We start from the raw sequence: 17,724 nt of genomic DNA on the forward strand, positions 1-17,724 counted from the left end.
TCCGATTTATGCCATTCAATGCCCGTCCCAAGTTTTAAGTTTCTATGACATTGGGAAGTGAGAGATTTAGATTATGTACGTTAAATTTTGACGGCAATTCTTTTGCGCTAGAATTGAATAATCGAGTTGGGACCCAATAACGTTTCCTATTTTGGAGATAATCTATGCTCGTGCCAAAATTCATGTTTCTACGACATCGGGAAGTTGGAGAACTTTTGTCGAGTCAGTCAGTGAGTGAGTGAGTGAGTGAGTCAGTCAGTCAATGAGTCAGTGAGGGCTTTCAGCTTTATATATATATACTAGCTGATATACCCGGCTTCGCCCGAGTTAATTTGGTACTGGTGTTTATCTGGTGTTCACACGGAAAATCTTATGAAGTCGTGGTTTCTTTAGAGATACTGAGGAAAAACATATGTTCACCATTTTGCATAGTTCTCTGCGTTACCCAGGAAACACCACGTCGAGGTAACCATGCGACGTTTCCTTCATATAAAATGACATCAGGAAGTGAGAGAATTAGATTACGTACATAAAATTTGGACGCTAATTCTTTTGCGCTTAGAATTGAATAATCGAGTAGGGACCTATTAACTTTTTATATTTATGACACAATCAATGCTCGTGCCAAATTTCCCGTTTCTATGACACCGGAATGTGAGAGATTTAGATTATGTACATAAAATTTGGAAACTAATTCTTTTGCGCATAGAATTGAATAATCGAGTTGGGACCCATTAGCTTTTCCTATTTATGACAATCAATGCTCGTGCCAAATTTCCCGTTTCTATGACACCGGAAAGTGAGAAAATTACATTCCGCACGTAAAATTTGGACGCTAATTCTTTTGCGCATAGAATTGAATAATCGAGTTGGGACCCATTAGCTTTTCCTATTTATGACATAATGAATGCTCGTGCCAAATTTCCTGTTTCTATGACACTGGAAAGTGAAGAAATTACATTCTGAACGTAAAATTTGGACGCCAATTCTTTTGCGCTAGAATTGAATAATAGAGGTGGGACCCATTAGCTTTTCCTATTTATGACAATCAATGCTCGTGCCAAATTTCCCGTTTCTATGACACCGGAAAGTGAGAAAATTACATTCCGCACGTAAAATTTTGACGCTAATTCTTTTGCGCATAGAATTGAATAATCGAGTTGGGACCCATTAGCTTTTCCTATTTATGACATAATGAATGCTCGTGCCAAATTTCCTGTTTCTATGACACCGGAAAGTGAGAAAATTACATTCCGCACGTAAAATTTCGACGTCAATTCTTTTGCGCTAGAATTAAATAATCGAGTTGGGACCCATTCGCTTTTCCTATTTATGACAATCAATGCTCGTCCCAAATTTCATGTTTCTATGACACCAGAAAGTGAGAAAATTAGATTCCGTACGTAAAATTTGGACGCTAATTCTTTTGCGCATAGAATTGAATAATGGAGTTGGGACCCATTAGCTTTCCCTATTTATGACATAATCAATGCTCGTGCCAAATTTCCCATTTCTATGACATCGGAAAGTGAGAAAATTACATTCCGCACGTAAAATTTGGACGCTAATTCTTTTGCGCATAGAATTGAATAATCGAGTTGGGACCCATTAGCTTTTCCTACTTATGACATAATCAATGCTCGTGCCAAATTTCCCGTTTCTATGACACCGAAAAGTGGGAAAATGACATTCCGCACGTAAAATTTGAACGCTAAGGGCTCATGTCCACGGGCAAAATATGATTTAAGATCCGCAGCGGATCTCCCGCATGCGGATCCGCATCCCATAGGGATGCATTGACCACCCGCGGGTAGATAAATACCCGCGGATCGTCAATAAAAGGGATTTAAAAAAAAATGGAGCATGGAAAAATCTGGACCATGCTCCATTTTCGTGCGGGTCTCCCGCGGGGACGACTCCCGCGGGCTTCTATTGAAGCCTATGGAAGCCGTCCGGATCCGCGGGAGACCTAAAATAGGAATTTAAAGTATTTACCATCCGTAGCGGACAGGGAAGGTCTTCTCTTCCTCACGGCCGCATCTTCCTTGCTTCGGCTCGGCGGATGTGCCCGGCGCATGCGCGCGGCACGTCGACGACGTGCCGCCGGCGTCAGGAATTCATCCGCCGGCCGAAAATGAAGATCCGGCCGTGAGGAACAGCTGACCTTCTCCGCCCACGCCGGATAGGTAAATGCTTTTAAATTGCTATTTTCGGCGCTCATGTCCGCGGGACAGGAGGGACCCGCTGCAGATTCTACATGGAGAATCTGCAGCAGATCTGATTTTCCCCGTGGACATGAGGCCTAAATCTTTTGCGCATAGAATTGAATAATGGAGTTGGGACCCATTAGCTTTTCCTACTTATAACAATCAATACTCGTGCCAAATTTCCCGTTTCTATGACACCGGAAAGTGAGAAAATTACATTCCGCACGTAAAATTTCGACGCCAATTCATTTGCGCTAGAATTGAATAATCGAGTTGGGAACCATTCGCTTTTCCTATTTATGACATAATCAATGCTTGTGCCAAATTTCCCGTTTCTATGACACCGGAAAGTGAGAAAATTACATTCCGCATGTAAAATTTGGACGCTAATTGTTTTGCGCTAGAATTGAATAATCAAGTTGGGACCCATTCGCTTTTCCTATTTATGACATAATCAATGCTCGTGCCAAATTTCCCGTTTCTATGACACCGGAAAGTGAGAAAATTACATTCCGCATGTAAAATTTGGACGCTAATTCTTTTGCGCATAGAATTGAATAATCGAGTTGGGATCCATTCACTTTTCCTATTTATGACATAATCAATGCTCCTGCCAAATATCCCGTTTCTATGACATTGGGAAGTGAGAGATTTAGATTATGTATGTAAAATTTTGACGCCAATTCTTTTGCGCTTAGAATTGAATAATCGAGTTGGGACCCATTAGCTTTTCCTATTTATGACATAATCAATGCTCGTGCCAAATTTCCCGTTTCTATGACACCGGAAAGTGAGAAAATTACATTCTGCACGTAAAATTTGGACGCTAATTCTTTTGTGCATAGAATTGAATAATCGAGTTGGGACCCATTAGCTTTTCCTATTTATGACATAATCAATGCTCGTGCCAAATTTCCCGTTTCTATAACAACGGAAAGTTAGAAAATTACATTCCGCACGTAAAATTTTGACGCCAATTCATTTGCGGTAGAATTGAATAATGGAGTTGGGACCCATTCGCTTTTCCTATTTATGACATAATCAATGCTCGTGCCAAATTTCCCGTTTCTATGACACCGGAAAGTGAGAAAATTACATTCTGCACGTAAAATTTGGACGCTAATTCTTTTGCGCATAGAATTGAATAATCGAGTTGGGATCCATTCACTTTTCCTATTTATGACATAATCAATGCTTCTGCCAAATTTCCCGTTTCTATGATATTGGGAAGCGAGAGATTTAGATTATGTATGTAAAATTTTGACGCCAATTCTTTTGCGCTTAGAATTGAATAATCGAGTTGGGACCCATTAGCTTTTTCTATTTATGACATAATCAATGCTCGTGCCAAATTTCCCGTTTCTATGACACCGGAAAGTGAGAAAATTACATTCCGCATGTAAAATTTGGACGCTAATTGTTTTGCGCTAGAATTGAATAATCAAGTTGGGACCCATTCGCTTTTCCTATTTATGACATAATCAATGCTCGTGCCAAATTTCCCGTTTCTATGACACCGGAAAGTGAGAAAATTACATTCCGCATTTAAAATTTGGACGCTAATTCTTTTGCGCATAGAATTGAATAATCGAGTTGGGATCCATTCACTTTTCCTATTTATGACATAATCAATGCTCCTGCCAAATATCCCGTTTCTATGACATTGGGAAGTGAGAGATTTAGATTATGTATGTAAAATTTTGACGCCAATTCTTTTGCGCTTAGAATTGAATAATCGAGTTGGGACCCATTAGCTTTTCCTATTTATGACATAATCAATGCTCGTGCCAAATTTCCCGTTTCTATGACACCGGAAAGTGAGAAAATTACATTCTGCACGTAAAATTTGGACGCTAATTCTTTTGTGCATAGAATTGAATAATCGAGTTGGGACCCATTAGCTTTTCCTATTTATGACATAATCAATGCTCGTGCCAAATTTCCCGTTTCTATAACAACGGAAAGTTAGAAAATTACATTCCGCACGTAAAATTTTGACGCCAATTCATTTGCGGTAGAATTGAATAATGGAGTTGGGACCCATTCGCTTTTCCTATTTATGACATAATCAATGCTCGTGCCAAATTTCCCGTTTCTATGACACCGGAAAGTGAGAAAATTACATTCTGCACGTAAAATTTGGACGCTAATTCTTTTGCGCATAGAATTGAATAATCGAGTTGGGATCCATTCACTTTTCCTATTTATGACATAATCAATGCTTCTGCCAAATTTCCCGTTTCTATGACATTGGGAAGCGAGAGATTTAGATTATGTATGTAAAATTTTGACGCCAATTCTTTTGCGCTTAGAATTGAATAATCGAGTTGGGACCCATTAGCTTTTTCTATTTATGACATAATCAATGCTCGTGCCAAATTTCCCGTTTCTATGACACCGGAAAGTGAGAAAATTACATTCAGTACGTAAAATTTGGACGCTAATTGTTTTGCGCTAGAATTGAATAATCGAGTTGGGACCCATTAGCTTTTCCTATTCATGACATAATCAATGCTCGTGCCAAATTTCACGTTTCTATGACACCGGAAAGTGAGAAAATTACATTCCGCACGTAAAATTTGGACGCTAATTCTTTTGCGCATAGAATTGAATAATCGAGTTGGGATCCATTCACTTTTCCTATTTATGACATAATCAATGCTCCTGCCAAATTTCCCGTTTCTATGACATTGGGAAGTGAGAGATTTAGATTATATATGTAAAATTTTGACGCCAATTCTTTTGCGCTTAGAATTGAATAATCGAGTTGGGACCCCTTAGCTTTTCCTATTTATGACATAATCAATGCTCGTGCCAAATTTCACGTTTCTATGACATTGGGAAGCGAGTGATTTAAATTATGTACGTTAAATTTCGACGCCAATTCTTTTGCGCTAGAATTGAATAATCGAGTTGGGACCCAATATCTTTTCCTATTTTGGAGATAATTTATGCTCGCGCCAAATTTCATGTTTCTACGACATCTGGAAGTTGGAGAACTTTTGGCGAGTCAGTGAGTGAGTGAGTGAGTGAGGGCTTTCAGCTTTATATATATACTAGCTGATGTACTCGGCTTCGCCCGAGTTAATTTGGTACTGATGTTTATCTGGTGTTCACACGGAAAATCTTATGAAGTCGTGGTTTCTTTAGAGATACTGAGGAAAAACATATGTTCACCATTTTGCATAGTTCTCTGCGTTACCCAGGAAACACCACGTGGAGGTAACCATGCGACCTTTCCTTCATATAAAATGACATCAGGAAGTGAGAGAATTAGATTACGTACGTAAAATTTGAACGCTAATTCTTTTGCGCATAGAATTGAATAATGGAGTTGGGACCTATTAGCTTTTCCTATTTATGACATAATCAATGCTCGTGCCAAATTTCCCGTTTCTATGACACCGGAAAGTGAGAAAACTACATTCCGCACGTAAAATTTGGACACTAATTCTTTTGCGCATAGAATTGAATAATGGAGTTGGGACCCATTAGCTTTTCCTATTTATGACATAATCAATGCTCGTGCCAAATTTCCCGTTTCTATGACACCGGAAAGTGAGAAAATTACATTCCGTACGTAAAATTTGGACGCAAATTTTTTGCGCATAGAATTGAATAATGGAGTTGGGACCCATTAGCTTTTTCTATTTATGACATAATCAATGCTCGTGCCAAATTTCCTGTTTCTATGACACCGGAAAATGAAAAAATTACATTCCGCACGTAAAATTTTGACGCCAAATCTTTTGCGCATAGAATTGAATAATTGAGTTGGGACCTATGAACTTTTCCTATTTAGGACATAATCAATGCTCGTGCCAAATTTCCCGTTTCTATGACACCGGAAAGTGAGAAAATTACATTCTGCACGTAAAATTTGGACGCTAATTCTTTTGCGCATAGAATTGAATAATCGAGTTGGGACCCATTAGCTTTTCCTATTTATGACATAATCAATGCTCCTGCCAAATGTCACGTTTCTATGACATTGGGAAGTGAGAGATTTAGATTATGTACGTAAAATTTCGACGCCAATTCTTTTGCGCTAGAATTGAATAATCGAGTTGGGACCCAATTTCTTTTCCTATTTTGGAGATAATCTATGCTCGTGCCAAAATTCATGTTTCTATGATATCGGGAAGTTGGAGAACTTTTGGCGAGTCAGTCAGTGAGTCAGTCAGTGAGTCAGTCAGTGAGTCAGTCAGTCAGTCAGTGAGTCAGTCAGTCAGTGAGGGCTTTCAGCTTTATATATATAGACTAGCTGATATACCCGGCTTCGCCCAAGTTAATTTGGTACTGGTATTTATCTGGAAAAAAAAAAATCACTGAAGCAGGACGAACACCAGATGATAAGTACAAACTAGAGATGAGCGAACGTGTTCTTCCGAGCTTGATATTCGTGCGAATATTAGGGTGTTCGGGATGTTCGTTATTCGTAACGAACACCATGCGGTGTTCTGGTTACTTTCACTTCCTTCCCTGAGACGTTAGCGCGCTTTTTTTGGCCAATTGAAAGACAGGGAAGGCATTACAACTTCCCCCTGTGACGTTCAAGCCCTATACCACCCCCCTGCTGTGAGTGGCTGGGAAGATCAGGTGTCACCCGAACATAAAAGTCGGCCCCTCCAGCGGTTCGGCTCAGATGCCTGGTGAGTTAGCTGAGGGACAGTGCTGTTTGTACCGGAGCTGCTGTAGGGTAAGAATTGGTAGTTAGTGTAGGCTTCAAGACCCCCCAAAGGTCCTTATTAGGGCCACTGATAGCTGTGTGTTGGCTGCTGTTAGCAGTGGCAATTTTTTTTTTCTCAAAATCGGCTCTGCAGAGCGTTGCACCTGGCATTAGGGACAGAAGTGCTGCATAGGCAGAGAGAGTGTTAGGAGTGAGTGTAGCCTTCAAGAACCTCAACGGTCCTTTCTAGGGCCATATTTATCCGTGTGCAGTACTGTCCAGGCTGCTGTTAGCTGTGCTGCATTTTTTTTTGCTTCTCAAAATCGCCTCTGCAGAGCATTGCACCCTCCATTGATACTGCAGGGAAAGAATTGTATAGGCAGGGCCACAACACAGTTATTATTCATAGAATATACGCAGTGCTGCCTTTTGCTTGTAAAACAAGTGAAAATAATTCTATTTGTCCTGCCTCTGTCCGTCCTAACGCCGGTGGACACGTGTCGGCTGCGTGTGCAATCTGTAAAAATCATACGCACCCAGCTACGTTTTACTCCTGGCTTCGCCATTTGCTTTCCATAATTGGGAAAAAAAATACCTGCTTTGCCACAGTTAATAACTCTGCTACCCTCACGTTCTGTGACACATTAGCAGGAAAACAGCACAGTTATTAAACTTCTCATGTTCATAGAATATACGCAGTGCTGCCTTTTGGTGCAAAAAAACGGAAAATAATTCTATTTGTCCTGCCTCTGTCCGTCCTAACGCCGGTGGACACGTGTCGGCTGCGTCTGCAACCTGTAAAAATCATACGCACCCAGCTACGTTTTACTCCTGGCTTCGCCATTTGCTTTCCTTAATTGGGAAAAAAAATACCTGCTCTGCCACAGTTAATAACTCTGCTACCCTCACGTTCTGTGACACATTAGCAGGAAAACAGCACAGTTATTAAACTTCTCATGTTCATAGAATATACGCAGTGCTGCCTTTTGGTGCAAAAAAACGGAAAATAATTCTATTTGTCCTGCCTCTGTCCGTCCTAAGGGCGGTGGACACGTGTCGGCTGCGTGTGCAACCTCTAAAAATCATACGCACCCAGCTACGTTTTACTCCTGGCTTCGCCATTTGCTTTCCTTAATTGGGAAAAAAAATACCTGCTCTGCCATAGTTAATAACTCTGCTACCCTCACGTTCTGTGACACATTAGCAGGAAAACAGCACAGTTATTAAACTTAGATTATTCATTCACTAGAGGCAGTGGGGCCTTTCGTTTTCAAAAAAGGGGAAAAATTATATTTGGCCTGCAGTCTTGCGCCAATTTATTTCCTGCCTGTGAAATCAAATCACTGGTAATACAGCATGCTGAGGGGTAGGGGTAGGTCTAGAGGACGTGGACGCGGAGGGCCAAGTCAGGGTGTGGGCACAGGCCAAGCTCCTGATCCAGGTGTGCCGCAGCCGACTGCTGCGCGATTAGGAGAGAGGCACGTTTCTGGTGTCCCCACATTCATCGCCCAATTAATGGGTCCACGCGGGAGACGGTTATTAGAAAATGAGCAGTGTGAGCAGGTCCTGTCCTGGATGGCAGAAAGTGCTTCGAGCAACCTATCGTCTACCCGCAGTTCTGCGCCGTCCACTGCTGCCAATCCGAATCCTCTGTCTGCTGCTCCTCCTTCCTCCCAGCCTCCTCACTCCACTACAATAACACCTGCTCAGGAGCGGGAACACTCCCAGGAACTGTTCCCGGGCCCCTGCTTAGATTGGGCAGCAGCGGTTCCTCTCCCACCAGAGGAGTTTATCGTCACTGATGCCCAACCATTCGAAAGTTCCCGGGGTCCGGGGGAAGAGGCTGGGGACTTCCGCCAACTGTCTCAACAACTTTCTGTGGGTGAGGAGGACGATGACGATCAGACACAGTTGTCTTGCAGTGAGGTAGTAGTAAGGGCAGTAAGTCCGAGGGAGCAGCGCACAGAGGATTCGGAGGAAGAGCAGCAGGACGATGAGGTGACTGACCCCACCTGGTGTGCAACGCTTACTCAGGAGGACAGGTCTTCAGAGGGGGAGTCAAGGGCATCAGCAGGGCAGGTTGCAAGAGGCAGTGCGGTGGCCAGGGGTAGAGGCAGGGCCAGACCGAATAATCCACCAAGTGTTTCCCAAAGCGCCCCCTCGCGCCATGCCACCCTGCAGAGGCCGAGGTGCTCTAAGGTCTGGCAGTTTTTCCACAGAGACGCCTGACGACCGACGAACAGTGGTGTGCAACCTTTGTCGCGCAAAGCTCAGCCGGGGAGCCAACACCAACAGCCTCACCACCACCACCATGCGCAGACATATGATGGCCAAGCACCCCGCAAGGTGGGACGAAGGCCGTTCAGCGCCTCCGGTTTGCACCCCTGCCTCTCCCCCTGTGCCCCAACCTGCCACTGAGATGCAACCCCCCTCTCAGGACACAGGCACTACCGTCTCCTGGCCTGCACCCACACCCTCACCTCCGCTGTCCTCGGCCCCATCCAGCAGTGTAGTTCAGCGCACCGTCCAGCCGTCGCTTGCGCAACTGTTGGAGCGCAAGCGCAAGTACGCCGCCACGCACCCGCACGCTCAAACGTTAACCGTCCGCATAGCAAAATTCATCAGCCTTGAGATGCTGCCGTATAGGGTTGTGGAAACGGAGTCCTTCAAAAGTATCATGGAGGCGGCGGCCCCGCACTACTCAGTTCCCAGTCGCCACTACTTTTCCCGATGTGCCGTCCCAGCCCTGCACGACCACGTCTCCCGCAACATTGTACGCGCCCTCACCAACGCGGTTACTGCCACGGTCCACTTAACTACGGACACGTGGACAAGCACAGGCGGGCAGGGCCACTACATCTCCCTGACGGCACATTGGGTGAATTTAGTGGAGGCTGGGACAGAGTCAGAGCCTGGGACCGCTCACGTCCTACCCACCCCCAGAATTGCGGGCCCCAGCTCGGTGGTGGTATCTGCGGAGGTGTATGCTTCCTCCACTAAAGCACCCTCCTCCTCCTCCTCCTCCTCCTCTGTCTCGCAATCAAGATGTGTTAGCAGCAGCATGTCGCCAGCAGTCGGTGTCGCGCGGTGTGGCAGCACAGCGGTGGGCAAGCGTCAGCAGGCCGTGCTGAAACTACTCAGCTTAGGCGATAAGAGGCACACGGCCCACGAACTGCTGCAGGGTCTGACACAGCAGACCGACCGCTGGCTTGCGCCGCTGAGCCTCCAACCGGGCATGGTCGTGTGTGACAACGGCCGTAACCTGGTGGCGGCTCTGCAGCTCGGCAGCCTCACGCACGTGCCATGCCTGGCCCACGTCTTTAATTTGGTGGTTCAGCGCTTTCTGAAAAGCTACCCACGCTTGTCAGACCTGCTCGTAAAGGCGCGCCGGCTCTGCGCACATTTCCGCAAGTCCCACACGGACGCTGCCACCCTGCGCACCCTGCAACATCACTTTAAGCTGCCAGTGCACCGACTGCTGTGCGACGTGCCCACACGGTGGAACTCTACGCTCCACATGTTGGCCAGGCTCTATGAACAGCGTAGAGCTATAGTCGAATACCAACTCCAACATGGGCGGCGCAGTGGGAGTCAGCCTCCTCAATTCCTTTCAGAAGAGTGGGCCTGGTTGGCAGACATCTGCCATGTCCTTGGTAATTTTGAGGAGTCTACCCAGGTGGTGAGCGGCGATGCTACAATCATTAGCGTCACCATTCCTCTGCTATGCATCTTGAGAAATTCCCTGCAAACCATAAAGGCAGCTGCTTTGCGCTCGGAAACGGGGGCGGGGGAAGACAGTATGCCGCTGGATAGTCAGGGCACCCTACTGTCTATTTCTCAGCGCGTACAGGAGGAGGAGGAGGAGCATGAGGAGGATGAGGAGGAGGGGGAAGAGACAGCTTGGGCCGCTGCTGACGGTACACCGGCTGATTGCCTGTCATCCTTTCAGCGTGTATGGCCTGAGGAGGAGGAGGAGGAGGATCCTGAAAGTGATCTTCCTAGTGAAGACAGCCATGTGTTGCGTACAGGTACCCTGGCACACATGGCTGACTTCATGTTAGGATGCCTTTCTCGTGACCCTCGCGTTGCACGCATTCTGGCCACGATGGATTACTGGGTGTACACACTGCTCGATCCACGGTATAAGGAGAACCTGCCCACTCTGATTCCCGAAGAGGAAAGGGGTTCGAGAGTGTTGCTATACCACAGGACCCTTGCGGACAAGCTGATGGTAAAATTCCCAGCCGACAGCGCTAGTGGCAGAAGGCGCAGTACCAAAGGGCAAGGTAGCAGGGGATGTGCGTAGATCGAGCAGCATGTACATCCCAGGCAGTGCAACAGTCTTTAAGGGCCTGGCCAGCTTTATGGCTCCCCACCAAGACTGTGTCACCGCTCCCCAGTCACGGCTGAGTCGGCGGGAGCACTGTAAAAGGATGGTGAGGGAGTACGTAGCGGATCGCACGACCATCCTTGGTGACGCCTCTGCCCCCTACAACTACTGGGTGTCGAAGCTGGACACGTGGCCTGAACTAGCGCTGTATGCCCTGGAGGTGCTTGCTTGTCCTGCGGCTAGCGTCTTGTCGGAGAGGGTGTTTAGTGCGGCTGGGGGAATCATCACGGATAAGCGTACCCGCCTGTCAACCGACAGTGCCGACAGGCTAACACTCATCAAGATGAACAAAGGCTGGATTTCCCCAGACTTCTGTTCTCCACCAGCGGACAGCAGCGATACCTAAACAATACGTAGGCTGCACCCGCGGATGGAAGCTACGTTCTCTCTCACCATCCAAAACGGGGACATTTCTGCTTCATCAATCTGTGTCTAATATTCCTCCTCCTCCTGCTCCTCCTCCTGAAACCTCACGTAATCACGCTGAACGGGCAATTTTTCTTAGGGCCACAAGGCTCACTCAAATAATTTTTCAGAACAATTTTTATAAGTTTCAATGCGCTTAAAAGCATTGGAACTTTAACTTGAACCAATTTTTCGTTACACTGGGCTGCCTCCAGGCCTAGTTACCACTTAAGCCACATTAACCAAAGCGATTAATGGGTTTCACCTGCCCTCTTGGCTGGCCATGGCCAATTTTTGGGATGTACATTAGTACTGTTGATACAGCAATTTTTGTGGGCCCTCGCCTACAGTGTAATCAAATTAATTTTTAGCCCACCTGCATTACAGCTGACGTTACCTCAGCTGTGTTGGGCAATGCAATGGGATATTTTTATGTACCGCCGGTGGGTTCCAGGGAGCCACCCATGCTGTAGGTGCACACGGAGTTTTTAATACATCTGTACACTTCTAAAGAACCACAGTCTGACTGGGGCATGCAGTGTGGGTCGAAGCCCACCTGTATTACACACAACATTACTACCTCAGCTGTGTTGGGCAATGCAATGGGATATTTCTGTGTACCGCCGGTGGGTTCCAGGGAGCCACCCATGCTGTGGGTCGACAGGGACTTCACAATAGGGAGTTGTACCTGCCTGTGTCTATGAATTAAAAAGCCCGGTCTGACTGGGGCATGCAGACACCTTGACAGAATGAATAGTGTGTGGCACATAGGTTCCCCATTGCTATGCCCACGTGTGCAGCTCCTGATGGCGGTGGCACAGGATTCTATTTCTCATTGCTTCTGTACAGCATTGTGGGCTATCGCTCCGCCACTTTTAAAGAGGGTCGCTGCCTAGCCGTGCCAACCTCTGCAGTGTGTGCCTGCGGTCCCTCGTCATGGCAGACGCAATTCTAAATAGACATGAGCGTGGTGTGGCATGAGGGCAGCTGAAGGCTGCCCAGGGACACTTTGGTGTGCGCTGTGGGGGGGGAGGGGGGGCGGTTGGGCAGCATGTAACCCAGGAGAAGTGTCAGTGGAGTGTCATGCAGGCAGTGATTGTGCTTTGTTGGAGGTAGTGTGGTGCTTAGCAAAGGTATGCCATGCTAATGAGGGCTTTTCAGAAGTAAAAGTTGTTGGGAGGGGGGGGGGCCCACTCTTGCCGGTATTGTGGCTTAATAGTGGGACCTGTGAACTTGAGATGCAGCCCAACATGTAGCCCCTCGCCTGCCCTATCCGTTGCTGTGTCGTTCCCATCACTTTGTTGAATTGCCCAGATTTTCACACATGAAAACCTTAGCGAGCATCGGCGAAATACAAAAATGCTCTGGTCGCCCATTGACTTCAATGGGGTTCGTTGTTCGAAACGAACCCTCGAGCATCGCGGGAAGTTCGTTCCGAATAACGAGCACCCGAACATTTTGGTGTTCGCTCATCTCTAGTACAAACTATTCACTGTAGGGTTCGAAAAAAGAACTAAAATATAACTTTTAATAAATATTATATTAAAAGGAGCTTTTCCTACTTATGACATAATCAATCCTCGTGCCAAATTTCCTGTTTCTATGACAACGGAAAGTTAGAAAATTACATTCCGTACGTAAAATTTCGACGCCAATTCATTTGCGCTAGAATTGAATAATCGAGTTGGGACCCATTCGCTTTTCCTATTTATGACATAATCAATGCTCGTGCCAAATTTCCCGTTTCTATGACACCGGAAAGTGGGAAAATGACATTCCGCACGTAAAATTTGGACGCTAAATCTTTTGCGCATAGAATTGAATAATGGAGTTGGGACCCATTAGCTTTTCCTACTTATAACAATCAATGCTCGTGCCAAATTTCCCGTTTCTATGACACCGGAAAGTGAGAAAATTACATTCCGCACGTAAAATTTGGACGCTAATTCTTTTGCGCATAGAATTGAATAATCAAGTTGGGACCCATTCGCTTTTCCTACTTATAACAATCAATGCTCGTGCCAAATTTCCCGTTTCTATGACACCGGAAAGTGAGAAAATTACATTCCGCACGTAAAATTTGGACGCTAATTGTTTTGCGCTAGAATTGAATAATCAAGTTGGGACCCATTCGCTTTTCCTATTTATGACATAATCAATGCTCCTGCCAAATTTCCCGTTTCTATGACACTGGGAAGTGAGAGATTTAGTTTATGTATGTAAAATTTTGACGCCAATTCTTTTGCGCTTAGAATTGAATAATCGAGTTGGGACCCATTAGCTTTTCCTATTTATGACATAATCAATGCTCGTGCCAAATTTCCCGTTTCTATGACACCGGAAAGTGAGAAAATTACATTCCGCACGTAAAATTTGGACGCTAATTCTTTTGTGCATAGAATTGAATAATCGAGTTGGGACCCATTAGCTTTTCCTATTTATGACATAATCAATGCTCGTGCCAAATTTCCCGTTTCTATGACAACGGAAAGTTAGAAAATTACATTCCGCACGTAAAATTTGGACGCTAAATCTTTTGCGCATAGAATTGAATAATGGAGTTGGGACCCATTAGCTTTTCCTATTTATGACATAATCAATGCTCGTGCGAAATTTCCCGTTTCTATGACACCGGAATGTGAGAAAATTAGATTCCGTACGTAAAATTTGAACGCTAATTCTTTTGTGCCTAGAATTGAATAATTGAGTTGGGACCCATTAGCTTTTCCTATTTATGACATAATCAATGCTCGTGCCAAATTTCACGTTTCTATGACACCGGAAAGTGAGAAAATTACATTCCGCACGTAAAATTTGGAAGCTAATTCTTTTGCGCATAGAATTGAATAATCGAGTTGGGATCCATTCACTTTTCCTATTTATGACATAATCAATGCTCCTGCCAAATGTCACGTTTCTATGACATTGGGAAGTGAGAGATTTAGATTATGTACGTAAAATTTTGACGTCAATTCTTTTGCGCATAGAATTGAATAATCGAGTTGGGACCCATTAACTTTTCCTATTTATGAGATAATCAATGCTCGTGCCAAATTTCCCGTTTCTATGACATTGGGAAGTGAGTGATTTAGATTATGTACGTTAAATTTCGACGCCAATTCTTTTGCGCTAGAGTTGAATAATCGAGTTGGGACCCAATTTCTTTTCCTATTTTGGAGATAATCTATGCTTGCGCCAAACATGTTTCTACGACATTGGGAAGTTGGAGAACTTTTGGCGAGTCAGTCAGTGAGTCAGTCAGTGAGTCAGTCAGTGAGTCAGTGAGTCAGTCAGTGAGTCAGTCAGTGAGTCAGTCAGTGAGTCAGTCAGTGAGGGCTTTCAGCTTTATATATATAGACTAGCTGATATACCCGGCTTCGCCCGAGTTAATTTGGTACTGGTATTTATCTGGAAAAAAAAAATCACTGAAGCAGGACGAACACCAGATGATAAGTACAAACTATTCACTGTAGGGTTCAAAAAAAGAACTAAAATATAACTTTTAATAAATATTATATTAAAAGGAACTTGAATAATGGAGTTGGGACCCATTAGCTTTTCCTATTTATGACATAATCAATGCTCGTGCCAAATTTCCCGTTTCTATGACACCGGAAAGTGAGAAAATTACATTCTGCACGTAAAATTTGGACGCTAATTCTTTTGCGCATAGAATTGAATAATCGAGTTGGGACCCATTAGCTTTTCCTACTTATGACAATCAATGCTCGTGCCAAATTTCCTGTTTCTATGACAACGGAAAGTTAGAAAATTACATTCCGTACGTAAAATTTCGACGCCAATTCATTTGCGGTAGAATTGAATAATCGAGTTGGGACCCATTTGCTTTTCCTATTTATGACATAATCAATGCTCGTGCCAAATTTCCCATTTCTATGACACCGGAAAGTGAGAAAATTACATTCCGCACGTAAAATTTCGACGCCAATTCTTTTGCGCTAGAATTGAATAATCGAGTTGGGACCCATTCGCTTTTCCTATTTATGACATAATCAATGCTCGTGGCAAATTTCCCGTTTCTATGACACCGGAAAGTGAGAAAATTACATTCCGCACGTAAAATTTGGACGCTAATTCTTTTGCGCATAGAATTGAATAATCGAGTTGGGACCCATTAGCTTTTCCTACTTATGACATAATCAATGCTCGTGCCAAATTTCCCGTTTCTATGACACCAGAAAGTGAGAAAATTACATTCCGCACGTAAAATTTGGAAGCTAATTCTTTTGCGCATAGAATTTAATAATCGAGTTGGGACCCATTAGCTTTTCCTATTTATGACATAATCAATGCTCCTGCCAAATTTCACGTTTCTATGACATTGGGAAGTGAGTGATTTAGATTATGTACGTTAAATTTCGACGCCAATTCTTTTGCGCTAGAATTGAATAATCGAGTTGGGACCCAATTTATTTTCCTATTTTGGAGATAATCTATGCTTGCGCCAAGTTTCATGTTTCTACGACATTGGGAAGTTGGAGAACTTTTGGCGAGTCAGTCAGTGAGGCAGTCAGTCAGTCAGTCAGTGAGTCAGTGAGGGCTTTCAGCTTTATATATATAGATAGATACGGCATTTTCCTTGTTTATAGGGACACAGCATTTTCCAATAGCATATGCAGAAAGCGCTCATAGGGTTAAAATTCAGGTGTTTTTAATGGATATGTCTAGTCTATATAAACGGAAGTGTATGGAATGAACATTGAGGTGATCAAGAACCCATTAAAGGGCTCGAAGCGCATCCTCTGTATTTTATAGCACATTAATCTGACAAAGCAGGACACTTTGTTCAAGTTAATGGAGTCCCGTTCTCTAGGATTTATTCTTATGAAGACACGACGACTGGGCGGGACGATCTGACAAGGAAAAGTGTGTCTTTGTCTTCCCAGCAAAGGTGAGCTCTTTTTTTTCCTTTTTTCTTTATTTTATATATGTGATATACCTGCATATCAGCGAGCTCAGCTTCTAAGACTCCATGCTGTTCTCAGATAGGCCAACATATATGCTAGCTTCACCTTAAAAGTGTTGTATCCTTACTAGATAGGTTTTTAATTTGTAGAACCATTTAAATACATTGCTATTGCAGTTCTCAGACTTTAAAGGGGCCTGTTGGCTTGAACACTGTCCAAGCTGCTGCCATAATGTTATAGAGCTGCCCCTGTATGTACTGGCATACACAGAGAGCTGTCAATTACTGATAGCTCTGCCCACTGGACTGTACATACACAGAGAGCTGTCCATCACTGATAGCTCCGCCCACTGGACTGTACATACACAGATAGTTGGCAATCACTGATAGCTCCACCCACTGGACTGTACATACACAGATAGCTGTCCATCACCAATAGCTCCACCCAATGGAGTGTAAACAAAAATAGTTGTCAATCACTAATAGCTCCACCCACTAAACTGTTCAGCTCACAATGAGCAGATATCATAAAACACAAGTTCTACTGAGCCTCGTGTGGCGCAGAGTGTAAGCAAGTTCGATCCCCGCATGTTTCATGTAGCTGGCTCAAGGTCTACTCAGCCTTCCATCCTTCCGAGTTCGGTAAAATGAGAACCCAGCTTGGGGGGGGGGGTAATAAGTAATAATTACCTGAAAGCGCTGCGGAATAAGTTGGCGCTATACAAGTACCAAGATTTACTGAATCTTCCCCATAAACTATATATCCATCCACCCAGCTCTTGTGGCTCTAGAACATCACGCCGGCACATTGGACAGCATGTTTCCCCCAGCCAGCTCCTTTTAAGTATATTTTAGGTTCCAATTCCTCTTTTTTAAAAATCAAAAATAGAATTAGATCTCCAAAGGATGAAGAAAACCTTGAGATCTCTTTTTTAATTTGGAAGGAAAATACAGAAGGGAATGGAGGCCTCAAATCCCGTTGTGCATATAACATCCTACACAAAGCATTGGGCTGGCTTCACACGGGACGGAATTAATGCGGAATTTCCGTGCGGATTGTACGGCAATTCCACACGCGGCTCCTAATCCCGGGATTAGCTAGCAAAGTGGAAAAGAATTAGCAAAA

General features: G+C 44.4%; 1 protein-coding gene across 1 annotated transcript in view; it reads right to left on the reverse strand.

The window, feature by feature from the left end:
- AMH (anti-Mullerian hormone) overlaps window positions 1-17,724 on the reverse strand; it is a 42,868-nt gene that overhangs the window by 24,013 nt on the left and 1,131 nt on the right. The window lies entirely within an intron of this gene.

Source organism: Eleutherodactylus coqui, chromosome 5 (assembly GCF_035609145.1).
Source record: "Eleutherodactylus coqui strain aEleCoq1 chromosome 5, aEleCoq1.hap1, whole genome shotgun sequence".
NCBI lineage: Eukaryota > Metazoa > Chordata > Amphibia > Anura > Eleutherodactylidae > Eleutherodactylus > Eleutherodactylus coqui.